The sequence below is a fragment of the Tamandua tetradactyla genome, chromosome 24 (assembly GCF_023851605.1).
Source record: "Tamandua tetradactyla isolate mTamTet1 chromosome 24, mTamTet1.pri, whole genome shotgun sequence".
NCBI lineage: Eukaryota > Metazoa > Chordata > Mammalia > Pilosa > Myrmecophagidae > Tamandua > Tamandua tetradactyla.
The window spans coordinates 3,013,320-3,040,512 of record NC_135350.1 but is presented as its reverse complement, the minus strand read 5'-3'; the positions used below and the strand labels follow the sequence as shown (position 1 = coordinate 3,040,512).

General features: G+C 36.7%; 1 long non-coding RNA gene across 2 annotated transcripts in view; it reads right to left on the bottom strand.

The window, feature by feature from the left end:
• The window catches only part of LOC143668419 (uncharacterized), a 190,682-nt gene that overhangs the window by 7,115 nt on the left and 156,374 nt on the right, over positions 1-27,193 (bottom strand). The window contains exon 5 of one of the 2 annotated variants that reach the window (XR_013168434.1): positions 23,967-24,059. The exons of the other annotated variant lie outside the window; for it this stretch is intronic. This is a non-coding gene — a long non-coding RNA (uncharacterized LOC143668419). The remainder of the gene's footprint in view (positions 1-23,966; positions 24,060-27,193) is intronic. 2 annotated transcript variants of the gene reach the window in all.

Below are 27,193 nucleotides of genomic sequence, written 5' to 3'. Positions count from 1 at the left end.
CCTTCATTTTCGGTGGAACAAAGAGTAGCTTGGCATGACTTGGTCATTTGATACATGTGGTAAAAAATGTTACACACCAAGTGCATTTTAAATTTAGTATCTCTCAGAAAATCTTATTATGAACATGAATTAACTACATCTTTGGATTCAGTGCCTTAAAAATGCATGCAGTTATAAAGGACTGGTAGTTGAAAATTTTAAGGAACAATTTCCCTGAAATTAGAAATCATAAAAAAAAATTACAAAGCAATCCAGATTCGAGAATTTGATATTTTGAGATTACTTTAGGTTTGTTTTATGCCCTCCTCCTACATCTCTCAATTTGCTAACCAGTAGAGAATTCAGAAAAGGCATTTTAATTCAAACATCATCAATTTTTATCTATGATACACTAGTCGTTTTATAAGGTTGACTGGAAATCCAATTGTTTCGTTATTCCCCAAAGCATATTTGCCAGTTTTAGTACCATTCTTAGTATCATGCTATTTTCATGACATGGACCTTCTCTTTCTAGTTCAGAAGAGTTTTAGAACTGTACTCTTCTAAAAGAAAACGAGAAAAGACTCATTTTGCCTTTTTTTTTCTTGCCATGTCCGGGTTTTGACCTTGCTTGAAAATCAGTTTTCTCACTGTCAACACATTATGTAAAAGAACAGTTGCTTAAAATCGCAGGAACAAGAGAAACATAGAAAGAATTACCATGCAGGTTCCTTCTCTGTGTTTTATCTGGCAGAGGCAGGGCAAAGATGCTTGTAGAACAATAACTCTCTTCCCTTGGAGAATCAGGATGCGACTGAAGAGTAGCAATGCAAGCTCCTTGTGGAGTTTTACTGAAATAACTTGTAATCCTAGACACACTGGTAATAAAAATTTGCTGACATCTCTTCATTCCTGGCCTGTTCACAAAATTTAAGGAATAGTTGGAGAAAGGGGAATCAGCCAGTGAGACAAAAATGTAATGGTAGAGAAGTTTGAGGAAAACATGCAAAGTTGGGGCAAGGAAAGCAAGGAGAAAAGGAATTGCAGTGAAGGAAAGAAGGCTGGGTAGAGTTGAATCAACTAGAATTAAACTTACAGAGATTATTACCTCTGTCATCAATAATTTTTATGTGGAATAGTGAAGAAAGAAGTGAAAAATGAAGTGAGAAACAAAGATTAAAAAGTAAGAAATGAGACTGACTGTAAATGTGTAGAATTGAACATCTGCTCTGAATGAATTAAAGAAATTTTAAAAATAAATGAACACACAAGGACAAACAGCACTAGAGAGAAGGTAACCACAGGTTAGAGTTTGTCAATAAAATTTGAACAGTTAAAAGCAGAGGGATGTGGGATAAATGATTTACACAGCATGGAGAAAGCTGAGACCTAAATGCCTGTTGAGGATGATGACCAGTCAAAGCAAGCTACTGTGCTGCAGAAACCACTCCTGAAAAGCTCAGAATTTGAGGTACAGGACTCTCAAGGTGCAAAGTGGTGATGCGGGAGGGGGGTGTACAAAGAAGGAGAGAGGGGGAGCTTGGTTAATTGCTTCAATTCAGTTACCAAGATTTCCTCTCTCTTCTTGCACCGACCATGAACTATCACTTTCCAACCAGGCATGGGATGAGTGATCTATACCCCAGTAAAAATGAGGCAGAAGGCAGTGCACCGGTAGCTCAGTGGCAGAATTTTCCCCTGCTATGCCAGAGACCCTGGTTCGATTCCTGGTGTCTGCCTATGTCATAATCAATCAATCAATAAAAATTTTTAAAAAGTAGAAAGCTTCAAGTCTTGGGAGCACCAAGGATAGCTGAAGATGAAAGTGAAGGTCACAATAGAGAAAATTGAATTCTACATGCCCAATCGTATGATCCCATCCATTTTCCCCACACTGAAAGCAGAATATTAGCACCAGTTTATGACCCCAGACAGGAGATTTGGAGATTCACTTCTAAAAAATGAAGAAGGAAAAATGAAGCAAAAGAAACAAAAATGACTAACAAAGAATATGAGGTTCAGGGTGGGCAATGATGGCACAGTGGCAAAGTTCTCGCCTGCCATACTGGAGACCAGGGTTCTATTCCTAGTGCTTGCCCATGTGAAAAGGAAAAAAGAATATGAGGTTCAACAACCTTTGGGTTTTATCAGTATATTATATCCCTTATCAGGCCACACTCTCTACACAGTAGCAGAGAAGGTTCAATCCTGAACAAATAGCTCATAAAATTATCTAAAGACAGAAAAATAGTTCATCGAGGAAGCAAAGACAAAGAAATGAGCAGTAAATAATGTCATTATTATAAATAATGTAAATAAACTCACAAGAGAAAATATTCTATCTATGAAATAAAAATAGAATTCTCTACACTATAAAAATAGGATATTGAAAAAATGCCGTTGAAAAATTAAACTATCTTGGCCAGATTAAAGAAAAGCAAGAGGAGAATGCAAAGGTAATTTTGAGAAAATTTCCAAGAAAGTAGAACAAAAAGGCAAAGATGGACACTAGAAAAGAAAATTAGGGTAGTGCAATTGTGCAGAAGTTCCAACATGCATCAGCACTAACGGTGGCAGTTAGAGTTTGTGCACTAAAAGAGGCTCACAAAATGACAATAGCAACATCTATAAATCTAAGGTTTATTGCAGGGAAAGAACTTAATATAGCAAAAGCATTAAAATAAAGATATGCATGACAGCCAAGGGCTGCCTCACAGCAAGGGCTCCAGAGAGATGAGCCATGAGTGCCAGTCGTCCTTCTTATGTGGAGGTCTGTATGGATGCACTTCCTCTCTGAGATCAGGAAACACACATGTACACAGAATACCTCAAAACCAGGGAACGCAAACTGCAGTCTCAACCCAGATTTCTTAAAACTTGCTAGTAATATAGGTACATTTCTTGCAAAATAAGCAATCTGAGGTAGAGCTTTCCAGGGACCTCAATAAGACCAGGTACAAATAATCATCAAAAAAAAATGATGCTGATGATCTGAATCTGATGCCAACTGCCCCAAAACTCATTTGGAATCCACAGTTAAAAAGCTTTGTTAACCAGTTCATTTCATGCCTTACCACGTCAATGCCAGCAAGGCACCTCCCTTTTTTAAGCAAACTGCTCAGGACAATTCCATGCCTTCTGGAATTAAGTCTGACAGCATACCATTTGATAGATATTTCAAATAGAAAGAATAAAGGGAACGAAAGAGAGAAGATTATCAAATAAATATGAGATGCTTTACCACATATAAAGCCCACCAAATTTCTAGGAACATAAATCAAAAGTGACCTCACCAAAGACCATCATTATAGAATTCTAGAAGACAGAAGTTAAAGATAAACCTCCAAGGGTTTTCAGAGAGAAATATGTTTTGTTAGTTATATTCAAAGTAATAAGAATCAGAATGAGATCAGGCTTTTCAGTTGGACTCTAGTGATGGAATGATTTCAGAATACTGAAGATAATGGTTTCCAAGTTAACACTCTACACTCAAATATCACCATGTTTAAAGGTATAAGAAAGACGTGTAGAGACATGCAGCATGCAGCACTTTCAAAAATTTACTTCCAAGACCCTTTCTCAAAAAGCTGCTGGAGAGCATGTACCCTCACAGAAAGTAAATACAGAAAGAGGAAGACATGAGATACAAGAGATTGGATAGAGAAATGGTGAATGACAGAGGCATGATGATGGGGAACGAAATTCCTGGGACTTTGCAATACACCAGGCTAGAGTTCAAACCAAACATTGTGCTTGGGAGATCAGGAGTAGGAGATGAAGATACGGTTCCTCCAACACCTGCCTCCCTCTCAAAAAATAAAACAACCCCAATACTGGAACAAGAGATTGCTTGATGTATTTATGTCCATTGTGAGAAACTTCAGAACTCCTTTGGATAGCCTGGGTTAAGTTTATGGTATATGCATAGAAAAATTGCAAAAGCAAGATAATAGATGCAAACAAATGGAAAGTATACAAGAAGGCAAATGTAATCTTCATTCCCTGTGTAACTCAGATATGCACAATTATTTACAAACTCATAACAATGCAGTTAATAAATTTTATTTAACAACAAATTGTGGTTTAATTCTATTTAAAGAAGGAGAAAGGAGGAAGTATGCATATGGGTGAGACACCAAAGTTAGCTAAATACTCACTCGAATAAAAAAATTCCCATAGACAGTATTTAAACCGAAAAATAATCAAGAAATAGTAGAACATTATTTAGCAATAAAGAGACAATAACAGAATGAAAAGCTAAAAACAACAAAAGAGGTCGCCTATGGAGACCTGTACTCACAAATGTTGGGTGCAATGGGGATGACTCCCGTTTTTCACTATTAATGTCTCAGTGTTGTTTGATTTTAAAATATATGTCATACAACATTATGACATAATTTTTATGCAAAAAAATGACATTATTTTTGTGCAAAAGAGCAGGAGATTCCACTTAATTTCAGGTTATAGAAAGTCACACTAGATTAAAAAAAAAATTGTACCCCTTATTAATATGTCAAATAGCTATGGATGCAAGCAAGTTTATAGGAACTAACTTCCTATAGATGAAGTGGCTGCTTGCCTCCCTAGAGGTATTTACATCTAATTAGGGGTGAGTAAAAGATTAGGCCTGCCACACATAAAAATTAATTTGAGATGGATCATAGAACTACCTGTGAAAGCCAAAACTATATAGTTTCAGATAGAATGTATAAAAGAATAGCCTTATGAGGTCAGAGTAAGCAAAGCTGACTTAAACTAGTCAAAAAATAAATAAATGAAAACTAACCATAATAGAAAACATCAATAAATTAGGTTCTGTTAAACTTAAAACATTTGCATACAAAAACAGTGTCATTAGGACAGTGAGACAGTGACTCAGTGGCAGAGTTGGAGACCTGGGTTTGGTTCCCCCTGCCTTCCATACAAAAAAAAAAAGACAACAAAACAAAAGATATCATTAAAAACATAATATTTTAAGAAGGAAAAAAGAACAGATGGTACAAATAGAAAACAAATATTATGGTGGTAGGCTTAAATACAAGAATATCAATAATTAATAATAGAGTTTGGTGGAAACACTCTAAATGCAGAAATTGTCAAAATGAAAATAAAAGCTGGACACAACTATATATTGGTTAATAGAATTCATTTTATTTAAGTATAAAGAAAGAGTTTGGTTAAAAGTAAAAGGATGGAAACGTTAAAAAAGTAAAACTAACCAAAAGACAGCTGGAATAGTAATATTAATATCAAATTACACTGCAGAACATAGAACATTACCAGAGAAAAAGGGCAGCATTTCATAATTTTAAAGAGTTTAATTCATAAGAAAGGCATAAAAATCTTTCATGTGAATGAATAGAGCATCAATATACTTGAAACAGAAAATGACAGAATTAAAAGGAGAAAAAGATACATACAAATATAGTTGAGGAATTCAAAACTCTTCTTTTGATACTTTATAAGTAGATACATATTCAGCAAAGATACAGAAGATTTAACAATCCTATTAACCCATTAGAGTAAATTAATTGATATCTTTTGAACTCTTACCCCAAAACTTAAAACATACCTTCATTGCAAGTGTATATAGAACATTTATTAAGATGGACTAAATTCTACAATACAAATCAAGGACAAGAATCAATACTTAATAAAATGCTTACTGATGAAAAGGGAATTAAATTAGTAATCAATAATAGAAGGATATTTTGAAAATCCCTAAGTATTTGATTGGTAGATAGCACATCTTGCAATAATCATTAAGCCAAGGAAGAAATCACAAGGGAAATTTAAAAATTAGTTGAACTAAATGAAAATTAAAACACATATCAAAATTTGTGGATCAAGTATAAACACATTCAGAGGAAAAATTTTAGCTCTAAATGCTTAGATAAGAAGAGAAATCTAAAATACATTACCTTAAACCCAGTGTAAACAGAAGGAACTAAAGATAACCCTGTTTTAGTTTGCTAAAGCTGCTGAAATGCAATATAACAGAAATGGAATGGCTTCTGAAAAGGGAATTTATTAAGTTGTTAAGTTTACAGCTCTAAGGTTGGGAAAATGTCCAAACTAAGGCACCAACAAGAGGTTACCTTCACTCAAGAAAGGCTGATGCTCTCTGGAATACCTCTGTCAGTTAGGAAGGTACATGGAGACATCTGCTAGCTTGCTCTCCCATGTTTTTGTTTCATGAGGCTCCCCTGGGAGTGTTTTCCTTCTCCATCTCCAAAGGTTTCTGGCTGTGTGGACTCTGGTGGCTCTGAAGCTTTTTCCAAAATGGTTCCCTTTTAAAGGACTCCAGTGAGCAACCCCATCTTGAATGTGTGGAGATGCATCTCCATGGAAACCACCTAATCAAAAGTTAGCACCCATAATTGGATGAGTCACATCTCCATGGAAACAATAAAAAACATCCCAACCAGCAATATTGAATAAGGATTAAAAAGGTAGCTTTTGAGGGGTACATGACAGTTTAAAATTGGCACAAATCTTAAAAGCAATAAAATAGAGTATGCATAAAAATAGAGAAAATTAATAAGACCAAAAGCTACTTCTTTAAAAAGGTCAATATAATTAATAAAATCGTAGACAGATTGATCAAGAACAAATGAGATGATACCAATTACTAATATCAGTAATGAAAAGGGGCACACCACTACAAGTCCTACAGATATTAAAAGGATAAAAAGGATTAAAAGAGAATATTTACCAGTTTTTTAACACTAAATTTAAAAATTTACATGAAATAGGCAGATTTTTTTAAAAGACACAAATTATCTAAACTGATTAAACAACAAATAAAAATTTCAAATACTCCCTATCAGTTAATGAAGTTGAATTTATAGTTAAAAATCTTTCCACAAAGAAAATTTCAGTCTCAGGTGGCTTCACTGGCTAATTCTACAAAAGATTTAAGGAAGAAATAACACTAATCATGGCACACTTTTTCAGAAAACAGAATAAGAAAGAGCATTTCCCAAATCATTTTATGAGGTCAGCATTAACTTGATAACAAACCCAGATAAAGGTATTAAAAAAAGAAAACTACAAACAAGCGTCCCTCATGAAGAAGAGAGTGGATATGTGTTCATTTTCATATGTATGCATCACAAATATTTTCTCTCCAAAATATTTACCAGATCAAATCCAGAAAAATTTTAAAAAGATACTATATTAAAATCAAGGAGTTATCTCAGAGACATTCAAAAATCAATTATTTCACATAGTAACACAAAAAGGGAGAAATCAACACAATAAACACCAAAAAATAATTTGACACATTACCTCCTTGCGATGAAACCTCTCAGCAAACCAGAACTAGACAAGAACTAGCCAATCTCATAAAAGGCATCTCTGGAAAACTTTCAGTTATCATCATATTTGACATTGAGAAACTGAAAACTTTTCCTTTAATATTTAGAATAGAGCAAGGATGTCTGCTGCCACCATTAACAGCTATTATTTTACTTGGTGATCCTAGCCAGTTCAATTAGACAAAAAAATAAATACATAAATAAATAAAAACTTTAAAAAAACCTCTTTACTCAAAAAAATGTGATCATGTTGGAGAATTTGTAATGCCTAATTTCATGTAATCAGTAATCAAAGCAGTGTGTTAGCATAGGGGAGACATGTAGATGAATAGAACAGTGAAGGTTCTATTCATCTACAGAAATATAACCAAGCATACACATCACACAAGCAAATGCACCACAACTGATATTCTACAGAGCTGCCAAGGTTATTTAATGAGGAAATGATAATAATTTCATTTAGGGTATCCTATTAGGGCAACCGGATCTACATGTAGAAAAAAACGATTTTTTGACTTTTTTTCTCTGCCGTACACAAAATTTCATTTTAAAAAGGGGATCAAGCTAAATATAAAAGCTAAAACTATGCAATTTTTAGAAGAAAATAAAAATGAAAATCTTCACAACTTTGAGTAGGTGTTTATTTTTCACATGTTCAAAACAAAAACAAAAATCATTGAATAGAAAAGGAAAAATTGGATTTCATTAAAATAAAAGACTTCTGGTCTTCAAAAAACATTGTTAAGAAAATGAGGTAGAGAGAAAATATTTGTCATGCATACATATGAGAAAGGACACATATCCAGAACATATAAAAATACTCCTACAACTCAGTAAGAAGAAAAACAACCTAATTAAAAATGTTCAGCATGTGTGAATGGTCAATAAGTATATGAGAAAAAAATGTCAGTATTATTAGCCATCAGGGAAATGTAAAGTAAAATCACAATGTGATATCAGTACACATCAATTTAAAAGGCTTAAATTAAAGACTGACAATACCAAGTGTTGGTAAGGAAACTGGAATGCTCATAAATTGATGAGAATGAAAATGTTACAACCACTTTGGAACACATTTTGGCAGTCTCTTAAAAAGTTAAACATATATTTATCTTATCACCCAGCAACTCTGTTCCTAAGCATTTACCCAAGAGAAATGAAACTTACATCCACACAAACACTTATGTAAGAATATATTGTAACTTTATTTGAAATAATCCCAAACTGGAAACAACCTGGATATCCAGCAACCGTTGAATAAATAAATAAATTATGATATATCGGTAGAATGGAATAGTAGTTAATATTAAAAGGGAATGGACTAATCTTTCACAGAACAATCTCAAAAATATTATGCTGTGAGAAAAAAAGACAGACACAAGGCAGTATATACCATATCATTCCATTCATATGAAAATCCAGAAATGGCAAAACTAATCTACAGAGGCAAAGAGTAGATATGGTGGTTGTCTCTGGCAGTGGATGGGTTGGCTACTGACTGGTTAGGGGAAGGTGGAAGCTTTATAGGTGATGTTAATGTTCTGTATCTTGATATGATAGTGATTACACAGGGGTACACATGTATCACTGAGCTGTGCTTAAAATAAGTGCCTTTTATCATGCATAAATTGTACTTCAATAAAATGTTGATTTTTTTTTAAAAGAGAGAAGGGTAATTTACAGCTTTTAATAAGATTAATGGTTTATTGCATTTGTTATTTTTAAGCAGGGGAGATGTAACTGTACTTGAAAACTAAAGGAAAGATTCTAGGGGATTACTAACACATCTTGGTATGATCAGGAGGAGAGAAAACTGATGCAGCCTGGCTCTAGAGTCAGTGGAGGATGCAAATCATAGGGTTAGCCCTATAATAATAACCACCATTGTAACCACTCACTTCGTGCAGACTCTGTTCTTAGAACTTATAAGACTTACTGAGTCATCATTACCACAATCTTATAAGGGAAGCACCATGATTCCTATTTTACAGAGGATAAACATGGTATTCGTAGAGATTAATAGCTAACTCAAGGTAACACATTATAATCAAGGAGTTAGGATTTAATGAATGATTATGACTACTAAATCATTATGTAAGTATTCCTTTTTGTCTTTCCTATGCATTGAGTAGACAGAGAAGAAGTGCCTGAAATCTCTGAACTGTAATCCAGCTGCCCTGATTCCTGAGAATGATTGTAAATGCCTTTATTTTGTGCCTTTGCCCAGTTTTTTACTTTAGAAATTTATAAGAGCAAATGCCTTGATGCTAATGGAGGAACTGGAGCCAGCCATTAGCTGGTTCTAGTCAAGTTTCACTCCTTTACATTTGTAAATTGTTTCTACTTACACTTGCTATTGTAATGATAACTTTGCCTCCCTTCCTTTCTGCTTACACTGGCTATTGAATTTGATTGACTTCATCTTCCTTTGCTAGAATTCCATAAAAACTCTGAAACCCCTTGACTCAGGGTGACAGATTTTGGGGCTGATAGACCATCTGCTCTCCTGCTTCATGCCTAGCATTCTCGTCTCTCTTTGAAAATGTGGTGTCTCAGGAATTGGTTATTCAAGTGCATCAGGCATAGAATTCATCACCTTTGTTCAATACTGCTACTGAGTAGCATATGCAGGATTTTAATTTATGTCTTATAGCAATGCCCATGAGTCTAAACTCTCTGAACATCTATTCCATCATCTTTCTACTATAAAGTGTGGGAATAATAGTATGTACTTCAATGTGTAATTCTAAAGTTGACTCAACATATATAAAAAGCATAACCCTGTAGCTGAGAGAGTGGCTGTTAAATAGCTGTTAGCTCTTATCTTCATTACTAGTATTGATACTAATATTTCAATTTCTGACTTGCAGATAGCTGAAGAAGAAAGTTAAGACTAGTGGGGAATCCAGGGCCCAGGGTTCCTCTCCATTTTGAGGACAAGTAATTTCATGTAGTCACCTACATGATTGGGACAGACATTAAAGGTTGTCAAACCTCCTCAAGGATGTTGCAAATAAGGCTTTGAAATTCCTCTCTCTTGATTACTGTTAAACAAACCCCTGTGTTTTGTGACCTTTCTGAAACTCCGTTCTTAGCCCCTTGTCTCAAAACCTTAAAAGCTCTTGCACTCCCCTGCCCCCTTTGTTAGGCATTAACTTCCCTTTTCCATGGTTGGCTGCCACCATTGTGGATCCTCTCCTGTTCATAAGTCCTAATTAAAATTCATGTCTAACTCCATGCCTGATGTGTCCTTTGGTCTTTGGGCTGCCCTGACCCAAGGCCCCAAGAGCTGGGTTGGAAAAATTGGCAAACCAGCCAGAAGACCAAAGAGTTGCTGGTCATAGCAGGCATGAATTTTGGGAAGGGAGAATCCATGGGGGAAATCCCAAGTTGGCCCCTAGCATCATGTGGGGATGGATACTGCCCTCTGAGATGAATGGGGACCACAAGGGAGTATGGGGATGCCCAGAACTCCCCAGCTGGACACTTAGTGCTTTTGTAACAGGCCACAGGACGGTAGGATTCCTTAAGAAAAGGAGAGCCACCAGCCATGGTTGTTGCCTAGCCTTTGTTAGGAGCCGCTCATTCAATTACAGAGGAATCTCTGGTGGCCAGAGTTTCACTGCACTACCTAGAAGAGGAACAATTTAAAAAGGGACATGCAGGTGATCCCCGCAGACTTGAAAGATACGTTAAATGAAAGGCTCACCATGTAAATGAGAGTTTAAAAGTATTAGCTTGCTGGTTTGCTAGAGCAAGAGGACATTAAAGGTATCTAACCTCTCATTCAAAAAAAATTATTAAAAGCAGGGCTTCTCATCCCCAGCCAGTCCTCTTGCAATACCCCCATGCTGTTCTGAGATACAGCACTGATCTGTATCCCATTAGCTGTGGGGATTTCCCTAAATCCCTCAGCTCTGTGCCTTATAGCTGTCCAGAGGTTTTTCTGGAGGACTGAGGCTGGAGGCTCTAAGCAAGGCTTCTACTGTGGGAAGACACTAGGTGCACTTATGCAATGGTGATTTTAAAGTTAAAACTTCCACTGTACTAAGCAAGTGCATGAAATTTTTTTCCAATTTGTGATTACTTTCACTTTGTCAGTCTGTTTATTGTTGTGTTTACTATGAAAACCTATTGACTTTGGGAAACTCCTGTCTTGATATTTTGTGTTAGTGATTTTTGTTAGTGTTCTGTTAGTTTTGTGGGAACCTCTCAGCTAGTAGCTTTCTTGGGGTTGTTTCTTTTGTTCCTTACTTAACCCAAATGTTAAAACCTTTGTATATGCTAATTAGAAAAGATTATACTTGGAAATGGGGAAGACCTCCAGCAGGCTGCTTTTGAAAAAGCAAACAAGAAAATAGTGCAAGCACAAGCACTGGAAGGGGAGGGGTAGAGCGAGTGCCACCCTCTAAATTGGATGTAGCAAGCACTGATATGGGCTTTGAGTGTGGCAGAAGCAACATTCTAAACATTTGCCCCTTGGCTTTTGGTCACAATTATGGCAGGGAGAAGAACTGAGACACAGCCCCTTGGAAAAGCAATTGCGTGCTGCATATAATGCCTTATAGCAAGTAGAGAGACTGAGGCAAACATGCCCAGTCACCTTAAAATTGGCCATCCTTATTCAAAGGTGGATAACCAACACAGCTTCTAAGCCACACTCTGACAGTGCCCAACTGAGCACATTGACCAAATGGGAAGTCTACCTGTTAAAGTGCAACATTTTCAATACTAGCTCTCTGAATGCAAAAATACATGAGATTCTCAGACCAGTGTCCCATATAGAAGATTCAATAGCTAAAGTTGCAGCTCCTGAAATGGCTATAGAAATGCTCACTATGAAAGACACAAGTTTGCTTGGTTCACTGATAGATTCTCTAGTAGGCAGCCATCCACATGGGCAGCTCTGGCTGTACAAACCAGTACTGACACTATATGGTGGGAGAATGACATGATAAAAAAGCAGTCATTGGGCTGAGTTAAAAGCAGTATGGATAATAATAGTGCTTGAACCAGGAATCACACTATCTGTACCAACAGCTGGGCTGTTTACAAAGGCTGTATGACCTGGATAGCAACCTGGAAGCAGGAACAATAGACAGTCTTAAGTTGTCCCTTCTGGGGACAAGAATTGTGGAAAGGCATCTGGGACACCTGCCAGTGATGAAAGTTCCAGCTGCCAATCATGTATGTGCCGCCAGTGGACATCACTGGAGAATGCATCCCATGCTCCCTGCATCGACCACCTAATCTATCACACCAGACGAACCACACCAGCCAGTCACAAGTCCTGGTGACCCAGGAGCAAGTGGACTACATCAGTCCCCTTTAGGTCTCAGAGGGGGCAAGATACGCTTTAACTTTCACGGACACAGCTATAAGACTGTGTTAGTTTACTCGGTGGAGAAGACTAACTGAAGTGCCACTATCAGATCAGGGAAAAATGAGTGCTCGGTATGGAGTGCCTATACAGATAGGCATGATTGGGGACCCCTATCACTGGGCAGACAGCCCAATCCTGAGCCATGGGTCAGAATAACATCTGGACTGTCCATCTGTCCTACAATCCCACAGGTGCAAGCCTTATTGAAAGAATGAATGGTTTGTTAAAGGAATAGATGGTAAGAGGTCCTTGCAACAGTGGACTAAGAAATTCTATCAAGCCTTAATTCACTTGAAAGCAATGCTGCAGGCTATGGCCCCAGTCCTGTTGAAATGTTAGTGGAAAGACTAATGCTATCCTGAAAAGACAAATTAAAGGCCAGCTGCTTTACAGTCTCAAAGGGGGAATAATAAAACTTGTTATGCCTCAGACCATACAAACAGGGGAAAATAAGTTCCTTTGGCCTTAATACTGGCTTATGCAACCACACTGGTTGGGAATCTTAGACCCATGGGGAACAGGAGTCACCCAAAATACTGTACTCTGACACACAAAATAAATGCCTGTTAAAATTTTTGTCAGCAATCCAGGGCCTCCTAGTTCCACAGGAATTTTGTGTGTGACTACCTGGACCCTTCTCATGCCTAGGCCAATGATTAATGTCATAGTGGAAAACCCTTAAAATTTGCAGAGGGAGAATATTTGGTATTTAAAACCTCCCTATAATGTTCCTATGCCTGGTGCCTTGTTGTCAACCCATGGAACTCTAGCACGTTTTTTGTTAGATCAACAGGAATTACCCCTTATTGTTCTCCATAAACATGTTTCTTTTTGCCTATAGCACTTAAGCAAACACCTTCCCAAAGTAGACTTCAGCAGTAACTCATGTTCGCAATCAGGCCTAATGTTGGGTCTGCATGGAATTGCCATCTTCAGACACTAACAGCCTCCCTGAACTGTGACCCTTCTGAATTGGGCTGCATGGAATGTCCTGCCAGCCTGGAAGAATTCAAAGCATTTGAAAATCTGAAAAAACATTTCTCATTTACAAGATATTGTAAGTGGGAACAGCCATATATCCCTGCTACCTTATATAACTCTTTACCCCGTACTCTGAGTAACTGGGAAACAGTTCAATTCCCTGTCTTGGCCGTGGCAGCATCTCTTTGTGGGGTTGCTGTCTCTGTGGGGGGGACTCCTAGTGCTCTGTTGTCTTTGGAAATATGGATGCAATGTCTGTCCAATAGTCATGTAGTCTGCTGTGGATTGTGGGGATCCAGGGCCCAGGATTCCCCTCCACATGGACAGCAGGTCATTGCACGCAGCCACTTACACAACTGGGACAGATGTTAAAGGTCACCACACCTCCCCAAGGAGATCGTAAACATGACATTGAAAATTCCCTCCCTAGATCACTGTTGATAACAAATTTCCATGTCATGAGACCCTGCTGAAACCTTGTTCTCACACCCTTGTCCTAAACTCTTTTTAAGGCCTTGCACTTCCCCTATCCCCTTTGCAAAGCATTCACTTCCATTTTCATGGTGGGCTGCCAGAGTGGAGACTCTTCTCCTGTTTGTAAGTCCTAATTAAACTTTATGTCTAGCTCTATGTCTGACCTGTCCTTTGGGCTCCCCTGAACCAAGGCCTCCAGTAGCTGCATTGGAACAACTAAGCAGGTAGAGGAAGATGTGCTAGCAACAATATTTTTTCACATTTTTTGTGTACTAAAACATTTTTCTAAGGCAAGAAATTACTTTAAAGTAGTAATGAGCCATCAGAATATGTTTGGTAAAATTAAACCACAAAAGAAAACAAAATACGTCACTCTTTTGGATCATAAAAATTTTAAAGATGAAAGCCATCAAAACAATTTCACAACTTCTTTGGAAGAACACAAGATCGTCTATTTAAAAGATACAATAATTTGCTGACAATATAGATTTTCAAAACATCAGCACCCAAACTTCCAATTTGCAAACATGTGTATGTCTACATGAATGACATACAGATATTCAGAGAAATATGTCTTAAAATAGACCAAGTACACTGATGAAAAAAATAATGTGATTGTTTCAGCATTATTATTAACAAGCCTGGGTCTCGCTATCAATGAATCGATTAGAAAAAGGAGCACATTAGGTTATCATATCCTACACAACACAAAAACACACCGACACCCTGATTGGATTCTCTCTTGATTACAGGTTCATGGCTAATTCAGTGTTTTCCACATCTGGAAACCAGTTTTCAAGAATTCACTCCTGATTTACCCGAATGTCTAGTTAGCTCAAACAAGCAAGCATTCCAAGTTAAATCCATTATCTTAGAGAGTGGAAGAAAAGATGAAATGGAAACCCAGGGAAAAATTCAAAATACCTTTCGACATTTTTACTTCCAGATAGCAACCAGATGATACATAAGCATAAACCTCAACCACCTGGCAGTCATCTGCATACCTTCTTCAATAACCACCTCTCTGCCCCCAACCATGCCACTATTACTTATGCCAAATGTTTAGCAGCCATTCACTTCTCCTTAATTTCTTTCTCAAATGTCAATAGAGTGAAGAAGGAACCTACTGCGATCCATTAGAGAACAAAGCTTTGTAAAACATTGCTAATAAGTTACTTGTCTGCAATCAAGTGCTTCCTTACTTCTAACTTATTTGGTATGTAGAGTGTATCCACCATTACTTGAATCATCAAGTCAATGGGTAAACAAGAGATGCTAAATAGGCTAGTAGAGGCTGCACACATGTGCGCGCGCGCACACACACACACACACACACAAAGCTAGCAAAGCTAGCATATTTGTGTAGTGAACAGATTTTTCTATAATTGAAAATAAACTTCATTATACACATTAATGCAATACAACTACTTTTTATTGGCCTGTCAGTCCATTTAAGTATGCGAGCACTATACTTTCCTAATACTCTGGCTCCAAGTTGTCTTGTCCTGTTAGTTCAACTCAAACAGTGGCTGTCACTGCACCTTAATGGAAAGGTTTTGTTTCTTCAGTATGCAATGACCTATGTTGATATTATAAAAATGAGCGTTAGGTAGCCACAGGCATGTGAGGATGGCACTATTTGTGAGTCCAAATCCTAGCTTTTTATCAGGCCATGGGAAGTGATTCTTGGCTTTATACATATATCTATAGCACCTCACAACAGGAAACCAGAAATGTATATAAAACATTTGGTCCTGGACATTAGGACCTGCTCAGGTAGAGCCTGCTTTATTGACCTGAGCTCACCTGTCTGGCTGGCAGCATAAAATCGGTAACCTGATGGAGAAGTTAGAACCAACTCAATATTGTGCCATTGCTAGAAAAGAGGCTAAATTGAAACATCTGACGGTTCTGTGTCAGCTTTTCACATTACAAAATGACACATTACTTCTCTTCTTTCACACTCTGCAGGAAATGAGAGAGATGTAGAGTTGTCAGACATGGGGGTCTTAGCCATTCATCAGATAAAAGACTTATATCAGATCAGTGATTTTGCCTGCCCGAAATGACCTAGAGCCTGAGCAATCACAGAGGAGCCTGACAGCCACTGCACCCCTCCCTGTTTAACAGGAAGGTGGGATTTCCCCATTATGACTATTATCTGTGTGTGCACTGCCATTCACTATCTTTTAAACTTCGCTTCTGGGTGGGCCATTCTCACCTGCCATGATGGAGACCCAGGGTCAATTCCTGGGGCCCACCCATGCAAAAAAAAAAGCTCACTTCTGAAATTTGAAAAAAATTGTCCCACATCTCAGCAAAAAGTAAACAACTGTTGAAAAACACTATATAATCAAAAAATTGATTTGGCAGAGGAACAACTCTGTGCTTTTTGTTTATGATTTGTTAATCATTTACTTGAATTTCCAAGAACAAATAGATGAATGCTGTCTACCAAGAAAAGCAATACTTTGTAAAATTAAAATACAGTTTAGTGGGCATTTCTGATGCTGGGTTGACCTAAGAAACCTCAACCACAAGTTGACACGATGAGAGCTCTTGATTTAGCTGCAAGAAAGAATTCAAGATTAGTCAGTGTGGACAGCCAAAAAGGCTTAATAAGGTCAATGCCACAGAGCCCCAGGGAGTTCCTGAGTAGGTCACAACCTCAACCAGGAACTGAAGCCCTGAAGACGTTTGACTCAGTCACAGAAAAGAATTCGAGGACTAGTCAGCGGGCATAGCCAAAAGGTCAATGCTTAGCAAAAGTACACACTCGAAGGGGGTGAGCACGGGTGTTCTCCAGGGAAAGAGAAGTGCTTTAAGGTTGGGATTCCTGTGTTTTAAGGATGTGGGAGTGTGGAGCCTTCCCCTTCTGATGATGCTAATAAGGGACTGATGAGCTGCACTTTTCACTGGTTCTTCTCAGGTGACAACCTGAGTGAAGGGTAGGTGTGTGGCCAAAGGAACTGCTTGTTATGGGTCTTAGGACCACTTCCCCCTCTCTGCCTTCCTATCTAACTGCCTCATTTCCAATTTGCTTGTTCCCAATATATCTCAAGAAATGAGGATTATATTTTTATTTATACTCAAATATGGATAATTCATATTATGACTGAATCTCCCCTTTATGCCTAGAAAGTTTATGGGCTGTTGGGACAGTTAAAGCAATCAAATTGATTTTTCTCCTGCCCTAATTTCCTTCCTGGAGTCATATCTTCGTTCATCATTAGAATGAATAAGAAACAAGATTTTCTATTAACTTTCTCACATGCTCAACAACTACAAGGCAAGAATGAAGGGCCCGTTTTTTTGGTCACCAATATTTTCCTATTTCTAAAGGAGGAAGTTAGTGCTTTAGTGAGAGAATTGCCCACCACAGCTTTCTCAGCAACCTCACTGTGACCCCTTTCTGATTTAAATCCCCCGAGAGGCAGGAACTCACTGTACATACAGCTAGGGAGGATTTTACCAAAGAGACAAGTGTTCCAGGGATTCTTTCCCTCTTGTGTGAAGTATAAATATGGGGAAAATAGGTCTTATCCCAACTTTTTTTCAACCAACAATTTTTGAAAACCTCCTACATGCAAAGCTACTTACAGTCAGTTGGTAAAGAAAGACTTAAAAAAAACCAATTCTTATACTAAGGTATGACAAAAGTTTTGATACATCTAAGCACAGGGGTCTGTAAAGTAGTCCCTTCTCAGAAAACACATTTCTGGTAAACAGTCTCCATACTAAGCCATGCTTGATTGAACCAATTGCTTGGAATGCAACAAATTTACCTCTGTTCCCCAACCTCATTATAACCTTAAAAATGTGATCCCTTCCCCAAAATCATTGTTTGCATGCAAACGTAGTCACATCTTATTCACCACACAAATATTATCTAGAATGTAATGCTGAAAGTGTCATCTTGATATTGCATATTTACTTCCCTTAGGACTTCCCATTTCAGATTTTTTCAAACTCAACCCAGAGCTAACTCAAGCTGTGATCGCCCAGGTTCTTAAATCAGCAACATCTGTCACCAAAAATAAATATTTTGCAATCAAATCTTAACTGGCCTAGCCATTTTGTTGGTGATATATGAGGCAGAACAGAATTCAGCTTCATTCTTCCTCAGCTAAATTGGCTTTGCAAGTTCTGAAAGCAGTAAAGATTTATTGTGTCAGTAAATTAAGCAGAGGTGGCCTAGAGAAAACAAAAGATTACAAATGCATGCAATCTCACGGTATTTTTTAATATTCAGTTTTTGCTTCTATATAGTGTAATATATTTTCAACAAGTTGAAACATAGGGAAACAAACAGACAATACTCCTCGTTAAAATGAAATTTGAATCTCAGATATAAACTGTTTCAACAGCTAAACAATGTGATTTGTGATCTTATTAAAATCAAGAAAGAATTGAATGCTCTTATTAAATGTTGGTAAACACTAGTAATTATAAAATTCCTTGCATATTTTCCATCTTTTAACTAAATTATTCTTGCTGTTCCTGTTATAGCACTTCAATTTACAAAGCAATTTTGTACACATTACTTCATTTAATCTTTAAAAGAACATCTTTCAGACATAGCTCAGGAATTATCCCATTCTTATTATACCAATAGAGAAACTGTAACCTAAAAGTTAAATCCAAGACAACAAACCTAAGGAACTGCTATGGGTACCTGGAGAAAAGTTAATAACCTTTCTCTTCTTACACTTGATCACATTTTGTCCCAATTCATATCTTCTAAAGATGCCTATATTTCTGTCTTAAGCAAGAGACTCAGAAAACAGGGAAGGAGGGGTGAGGATGAGAATATTAGTTTTGTACATTCTGAATGTTAATAGCAATGCTCCAACAAAAATTGAAAATGCTTTGGAGCCTGGATGAGGAAATGGGACTGCCCATGAAGATACGGTGTTAAGATACTCTCTTAACATTTGATTGTTTTCTCTTATCCTGAGGGAAAGCTGGAGATGAAAGATGTCTGAATGCAAATAGGGAGAGAAAAGAGTTTGGGCCTGGATTTATCCCATTGTACTATGACTAAAATGATTTAGAATAGATTCTAAAAGGCATTACTTTATTCTCTTTTTTTAGAAAGATGTGAAGTATATTTAAAGGCAAGTCTACCGAGAGTAGTAAGCAGGAAAGCAAGAAACACAGAGAAGAGTGAACCCAGCATGTAATCTCTGACTTCAGTCGGTTCAAATCCTTCACGGTTTAGAACTTTCATTTAAATTGGCCTGGACTCTCAGAACATTCAGCAACGCCAATTCTCCTTGTACCACGTAATCATGTTCCACTTTCAATGTCCTTTTTCTTTGCTTGACTATACCATTCTTTCTCTCTACCTATGTGATTTTATTTTTTAGACTAGAAAACTCTTTCAGCCATCATCATTCATGGTTTTCTTAGATTTAAAAAGTCTTAAATCATAATAGTGTCATGCAATCCTAAAATGCTCAATACCCCAAAACTGATTCTCAGATAAAAGTTAAGCACACTACTAGCAGTTTATCCTAAAGTACAGGAAAATATTTTTTGCTTTATGCCTTTCATACAACCACCTAAAAAAAATCATTGCATAATCATATCTCTGTTAATCGAAGAAAATATGCATGCACTAATTATCCAGGAGGGTGATGGTCAGACGGAGATACTTTTAAGAGAGCAAAGGGTTGCGCTATCAGCCTCTAACTCCTCTAAGCAGGATCTTCTGCTGAGCTGGGGATAGGATTTTGAGACTCTATAGCACATTTCTAGGTGGCAAGATCTGGAGCTACTTATGACACATGGTTTAGCATTTGCTAAATGTTTTTGAATCAGAATTAATGACAAGGTGGAAACTATGAGAAAAATCTGACTTCCTGCTCCACTTTGAGAACAGCAGTGACCTAAGCAAGGATCGATCACGCTTTAGGAATCACACTTCCTAAGAATTTGAAAAGATATAAATAATGAGGAAGAGAGAAGAAACCTGATTAAGCAGCTAGCCTACACTCTCCATGAAGAGGTGATAGACTTTAAAGTGAGACATTTTCTTTACCACACCCCCTGTCTCCAAGGAACCCCAAGGAAGCTGCAGAAATAGTGAAATACCTGAATGCAGCACCTATAATGTCATGAAAAGGAAGAGATCAGTCAGGAATTCAATAGTGACAAAATCACTAAATACATACATTGATTTCTTTTTTTTTTTTTGCATGGGCAGGCACCGGGAATCAAACCCGGGTCTCCATCATAGCAGGTGAGAATTCTGCCACTGAGCCACCATCACATCGCCCTTGTTTTTTAATACATAGACTTTTAACTGCAAAAATCAAATGCTGTTTTATGAAAAGGTGTTAAAATGGTCAAAGCTCAACCCTGAGCCCGGAGATCATCAAGAAACCAGCCACTGTGACCAGCGTTGTCGTAATTGAGTAAGATTAGCACAACTACAGGCATTAAGTACCTTTATTCATGTGAGCTGTATTTATAAAAGAGTTATTATTCTTATCTCAGCTCTGTAACTTTCACAATAAAAATTTTAAATATAAGGAAAAGATAAAATTTTAATACGTTAATATTTTGGCAAAGTACGAATTTAGCAGAAAAGATTTATCTATTTTTGGGGGGTGGAATCCTCAAAAATAAAAGTAGCTGTTGTCTGTTTAAGCCCAAGCATGAGACAAGACAGGGAAGGACACAACAATAAACAGCTGAGTCTTGATTTTAAAATTTTTTGAATGTCCTTATACTAATATGTGTGGAAGAAAAGGAAAGCAGGCCAGTTTTGACCCTCAAGGCTTTTTAATTAAAACATCAAGTTATTCTTTTCCTTTCAGGAAAGTGTACATATAGAAATCTTTCCAAAAGCTTTGAAAATTTCTATTGCCAAAAATTATAAAATTTTCTATATAAACACGAATAATTCTACAAAATTACTGCTTTGGAATACCAAGGAAGCAAGATTCTTGAGATTTTTTCTTAGAAATAATGTCAGACAACATTACAAATAGAAAAGTCATCAGAATTTCAAATTAAAGTTTAGAATTGAAATGAAGGTTCATTTGTTGAAAGCTCTTATGAAAGTAACTTAGTACCAGACTGAAAAGCAAAGAATTTTTAAGCCAAATAACAATATTTAGAGGAAGCCTGTCATTTGGAGAGATGACAAAGTAAACATTGTGAATAAAATAAACAAAATGAAGTCTAAGTGCACAGGTTCCCAAGATAAGTCATTTATTATTGAAAATATGGCTGTAGAACTCCTTGCAGGGCATTTTGTAGATTACTGTAGACATATCCTTGGCAGTGGAATTATCATGAAAATGAGAAAAGAGACGTATGTTTTCCCTTACCTATAAAATAACACAAAGACATTCCAGCAGAAACCCCCATCCAGGAATGGATGCTAGAATATTCAAAGACATTCTCCATCCTTATCTCCAAGGCACCTCTCCTTAGCAAAATGAATAGCAGCATCTATCTTTTCAGGAAACTTCTTGAAAGTCTATCCAATCATCTCACTCTCTCTTTAAACTTTCATGTTATTCTTTGAGTTCTCCTTACTGTTTTTTAATATCATCTGCTCAAAAAAAATCCTGGTGCTTTTTTACATGACTCTATTGCCCATTTAGTATGGACTGATTAATTTCAGCATCTCAATGGCCACTGAAATGCCTCCTTCACCTCATGCTTGTTAATACTCAGGGACTTTGGGGGGCTGTTAAAAAGTCATTTTGCTTAAATGATATTGCATTCAATATATATTTCATAAGGCAATGATGAAGCATAATTCTCATTGACAATCAAGGTTCCTTGACCCCTGAAAATACACCACATGATACAATAACACTCAGGCAGGTAGAATTTTGGGAGTGTCAAATTAAAAGGTATAGGGTTTCCCACTGCTTTACCATGTAATTTAGAAAAGTTCTTCTTAATATCTCCATTTCCTCATAAATGAAATGGGGAAATGCATTAATGTGTTATTACAAGACATTATTACCTTAATGTCTTATATAAAAATAAAATGACAAAATTACCAAAAAAGCTATGCTTATAAATAAGAACTGGGTAAAATCATTTAGATTTGTTAACAAATCTCTGTTAAGTTGCAAAGAGTTTTAGAATCAGGGAGACGAATAGAACTTTAATCTATGTGTTTTTATTTATGATCATCCCTCTATGCTGAGAGAAAAAGAGACAGAAACAAAGAGAGAGAGACAGAGACAGAGAGAGAGAGATAATCTGCAAGGTACTAAAAATCTAAAAACAAAACTAATACTCTATTGATGGGGGTGGGTCAGCATGATATGATAAACAAAGATCTATCAATCTCTTATAGATGCATGACTAACTGAAAAAAATCTACAAAGCATTGAACACAAGATCCAGAACATGTTAGATATGTAATAATGCTCGTTGCCAACCCTTCCGCCCATTTATCTCCCTCAGTTTCTCCTTCTTCCTCCTGTTTCTCTTTTTCTTTCTCTCCTTCCTGTTTCCCATATGTTTATAATAAATAACTTCTTTCCAGATCTAGCACAGCTGTCACCTCCACAAAGCCTTCCCTTGATCTCTGAGCCATCCTGTCTTGCTCCATGCCTCTAGTGTTAATGTGATTTATATCAGATTATGCAGTTCCTACCAAAATAGTCCTTGTATGTCTATGTATCTTGTTGAAAAATGAGTTTGAAAGCAGACGCTATAGATTCATTGTCTTCTATAAAATGTATTTTTTGTTGTTTGTGCATACATGTGGTAACATTATAACAAGAAAGATTTTTGTCAATTTCCTGGGAATTAAATCATTGTTTTTGATCTATACAAACTATATCGTAGATGGTTAGTCTGACGAGTTCCTCCATGAGTATGGTTAATTTGATATGGGTTATTACAAAACAAAATTAATATAAGCTAAAATATTGAATGTAAAATTATGTATATCCCTTTACCAATATCCAGAATTGAGACTTGTCAATACTTTAGTGGAGAATCTCTTCTCTGTTGATCTTTAACTGATACTAGATTCTGATCTGACTGGACTAATTTAGATATCATGACAGCATACGTGGCAGAGACTGGAAAGGAAAGTAAGTGATCCTACAAGTTCTATCACAATTTTAAGAGTCTAAGAAATTGTGCTTTCTAGGTACATTATTTGATATCCATCTAAGAATCAAACAGCATGAGGAACACTAACATGAGGTAATTTCCTACATGTACAAAAGTACAGAGGTGAATTAAGAAATTGCACATGTAAATGTGTTAACATTTGTTTTTGAAATGTATCTTGTTTTTAAACAAAATGTCAGTATGTGATTATAAATTACTAAATGCAGTGTTCCAATCAAGTGTAGAAATAAATCATGAAAGATTCCAGGGGAAAATGTTATTTCACCCAATACAACTAGAAAATAAGCAATTCCCAGCAGAGAAAACAAATAACGCAAGCTTCAGGTAGAAACCAAATCTCAGTATATCCAAGGAATATTAGCAAAATTACCAATTCCTCCTTTGCAGTCCCTCTTGACAGATGGTCCTTCATCCTTATGCATAAAAAATCACCTCAAGATCCAGGTGGAATTAAATTTATCTCTATATGCAATATTCTGTGTCCACTAAAATAATCATTACAATATATGAAAACATGAAAATTTATTAATATTGAAGCATAAAATAAGGCTATAAAAATCAACAAATATATACATTTATAAACACATTTTTGAATTCTTTAAAAATGTTAACTTGTGAATAAGTGAACAATTAAAATAAAAATATTTGTTAGAATGATATACTAATAGCTAAAATTTTAGATTTCCTTAATGTTTTAAATATTTTCTTACAAGTAAAGATGTCCAAATCAGGGCAGGCCATGGTGGCTCAGCAGGCAGAGTTCTTGCCTGCCATGCCGGAGACCCGGGTTCGATTCCTGTTACCTGCCCATGCAAAGAAAAAAAAAAAAAAGATGTCCAAAACAAACATTTTTCTTTATGTGTCTTCTGTCAAGTCTGTGTCTAACAGAATTTTTTTTTCAGAAAATTGAGTCAGTATCTGCCCACCTCTGACTTTGTTTGTATCCTCCATTCTCCATGATTTGTAACAGATTCATTTTTTGTTTGTTTGTTTTTAAAGTGGGAAACAGAATTGTTTTTAATCATGCCAAATAAGCTGTTTTTTAATTCTTATCTGAGTAAGCTTCTCTTGTTTCTGTTTTTATGCTTGTTTGTTTCTAGATTTCCCTGCAACCTTTGTTATAGTTAAGCTTACCACATTTATTAAAAGTGTCTTTCCTTTGAGTTTGTAGTTTCCCTTGTCTCTCTTCACCATTACTTCTCTGGTTATTTGGTTCCCTAAATCTTCATCTACTCCACAACTGAAGCAATCTTCAGCAGTTTGTTCTCACCCTTCAATTGTTTTTCCTTGACTTAAAATCTTTTCCTTCTTGGGAGGACTTACAAATTTGCACTCCATCCACAGTCTCAATTTTGAATACCAAAATTTTAATGTTCTACCAGATTTCTCTATTTTCTTATTCACCAGTTATCCAAATTAATGTTGCCAGAAGCAGCTTTTTCCCCTCAAGACAATTTTATTAAACCAAACGATATATCTTACTACTTAAACTACTAACGATCTTTTTCACTTCTCTTTTATGATCAAATCCAGTTGGTCAAATGTTACAACCTTTAAAACCGTCCTTAAGCTTAGCCATTTCCACTGCCACAATTACAGTAAAGACTTTTGTCATCTTCTCTCTATACCAATAGTTGTAAAATATGGCCTGGATGTACTCAAAAGGGTGACATAGCAACACATTGGGGGCATTGGTATTTTCTATTTTTCTTAATATTGTATCATGTCTATAACATATTAATATGAATATGATTCATTAATGAACTAACATACCTGATAGTGTGTGCACCAAATTTTTAATGAAGGCAATGCATAATTCAAAAATGTTTGGAGATTTTCTACAATAGTAAGGTAGATTGGGCTTGTAATTCCCTCAAAAGACATGCTCGTATTCTTAACCCACATTCCTGTAGGGGTGAGTCCATTTATAAATAGGACTTTTTGAAGATGTTATTTTTAGTTGAGGTGTAGACGAACTGATTGGGTGGGCCTTAGCCCACATTGCAGGAGTCCTCCATAAACAGAGGGAATTTGGACAGAGTGTCAGAGAAGGCTGCACAGCAAGAAGCTGGAAGCTGGCAGAACCAGAAGGTCAAACATAGGAGAAAGGAATCCCTATGTGATGGGAAGCAGAGTTGCAAGCTCAGGAACCCCTAGGAGTATAGCAAGCCAGCCCCAGAGAGTTATAGAATTCAGGGAGAAGCCATGATCTGCCAATGTCTTGATTCCAGTTTCTAGCTTCCAAAACCAAGAACTAATAAATGCTTCGTATTCAAACCAACCCATTGTATGGTATTTGTCATAAAAGTCTGACAAACTAAGACAATTAGAACATTTCCGTAACTGTCCTAACCTTCCACCTCATGTAACTGCCGGATGAATATTTCTTACGAGCAATAGTAACCACCACATTATCTCAACCAAGCTCTTTAATGACTTTTTTTTTAACTACTTTATTGTATAATATAACATATATACAAAGCAAAGCACAGAAAGAAAAAAGCAATAGTTTCAAAGCACTCTTCAACAAGAAGCTACAGGACAGATTCCAGAGTTTGTCATATATGTTAATATTTATCCAAACATTAACAAACCATACCCTCTCAGATTTTTTCTTGTAGGTGCTCCAGAATATAGGAGGCCAGAAGGCATAAATATTTTTTTATCGTCGCAAACGACTTTTTTTGAAAAATAACATGTATACAAAAAAGCAATAAATTTCAAAGCACAGCACCACAATTAGCTGTAGAACATATTTCAGAGTTTGGCATAGTTACAATTCCGAAATTTTAGGCTTCAGCTTCTAGTTGCTCTAAGATACTGGGGACTAAAAAAGATATCAATTTAATGATTCAGCAATGATACACATTTGTTAAATCCTATCTTTTCTGCATAACTCCACCCTCACCTTTGATCTTTCTAACCCTCTCTTTAGGGGAGTTTGGGCTATGGCTATTATAACTTTTTCATGTTGGAAGAGTCTGACAATAATAAGGGGCGGGAAATTGGAACTATCTGATGTCCTGGAGAAGCTGGGCCCTCTAGGTTTCAGGATTTATCTGGTCCAGGGACCCATCTAGAGGTTGTAGGTTTCTGGAAAGTTACTCTAGTGCATGGAACCCTTGTGGAATCTTATATATATTGTTCTAAGTGTTCTTTAGGATTGGCTGGAATGGTCCTGGTTGGGATTTGGCAGGTTATAATAAGTAGCAATGTCTAACTGAAGCATCTATAAGATTGACTTCCAGAGTAGCCTCTCAGTTGTATTTGAACTTTCTCTGCCACTGATTTATTTGTTACACCTCTTTTCCTCCTTTTGGTCAGGATGGAATTGTTATTCCACATTGCCAGGGCCAGACTCAACCTTGGGAGTCATCTCCCATGCCACAAGGGAGACCTTCATCCCTGGATGTCATGTCCCACATAGCTGCGAGGGCAATGATTTCACTTACAGAGTTGGGCTTAGAGCAATTGAGGCCACATCTGAGCAATAAAAGAGGTCCTCCAGAAGTAACTCTTAGGCATACCTATAGGTAAGCTAAGTTTCTCCACTAATACATAAACTTCACAAGAGTAAGCCTCAAGATCAGGGGCTTGGCCTATTGATTTGGGGGTCCCTAAAGTTTGCATAATATCAAGGGATTCTCTGGTGCTAAAGTTCAATAATTCCATATTTTTTCTCCCATCCCTCAAGGAACTTTGCCAATACTTTTGATTTTCTATTCAATATACTCTAGGATGTGTCCAGGCATTACATTAAACTATACAGGATTAAAGGACCTCTTTCTTATTCTGGGCTCCCTGTGTTTCAGTTGTTCAAATGAGCTATGCAGGTAGGTTGAGTTAGATTATGTGCTACAGAAAATGTAGGTTCCAGACCACATAAATCTTTCTTCCTTTGGTCTCAAAGAGTATGTAAGGTTCTAAAATATAGACA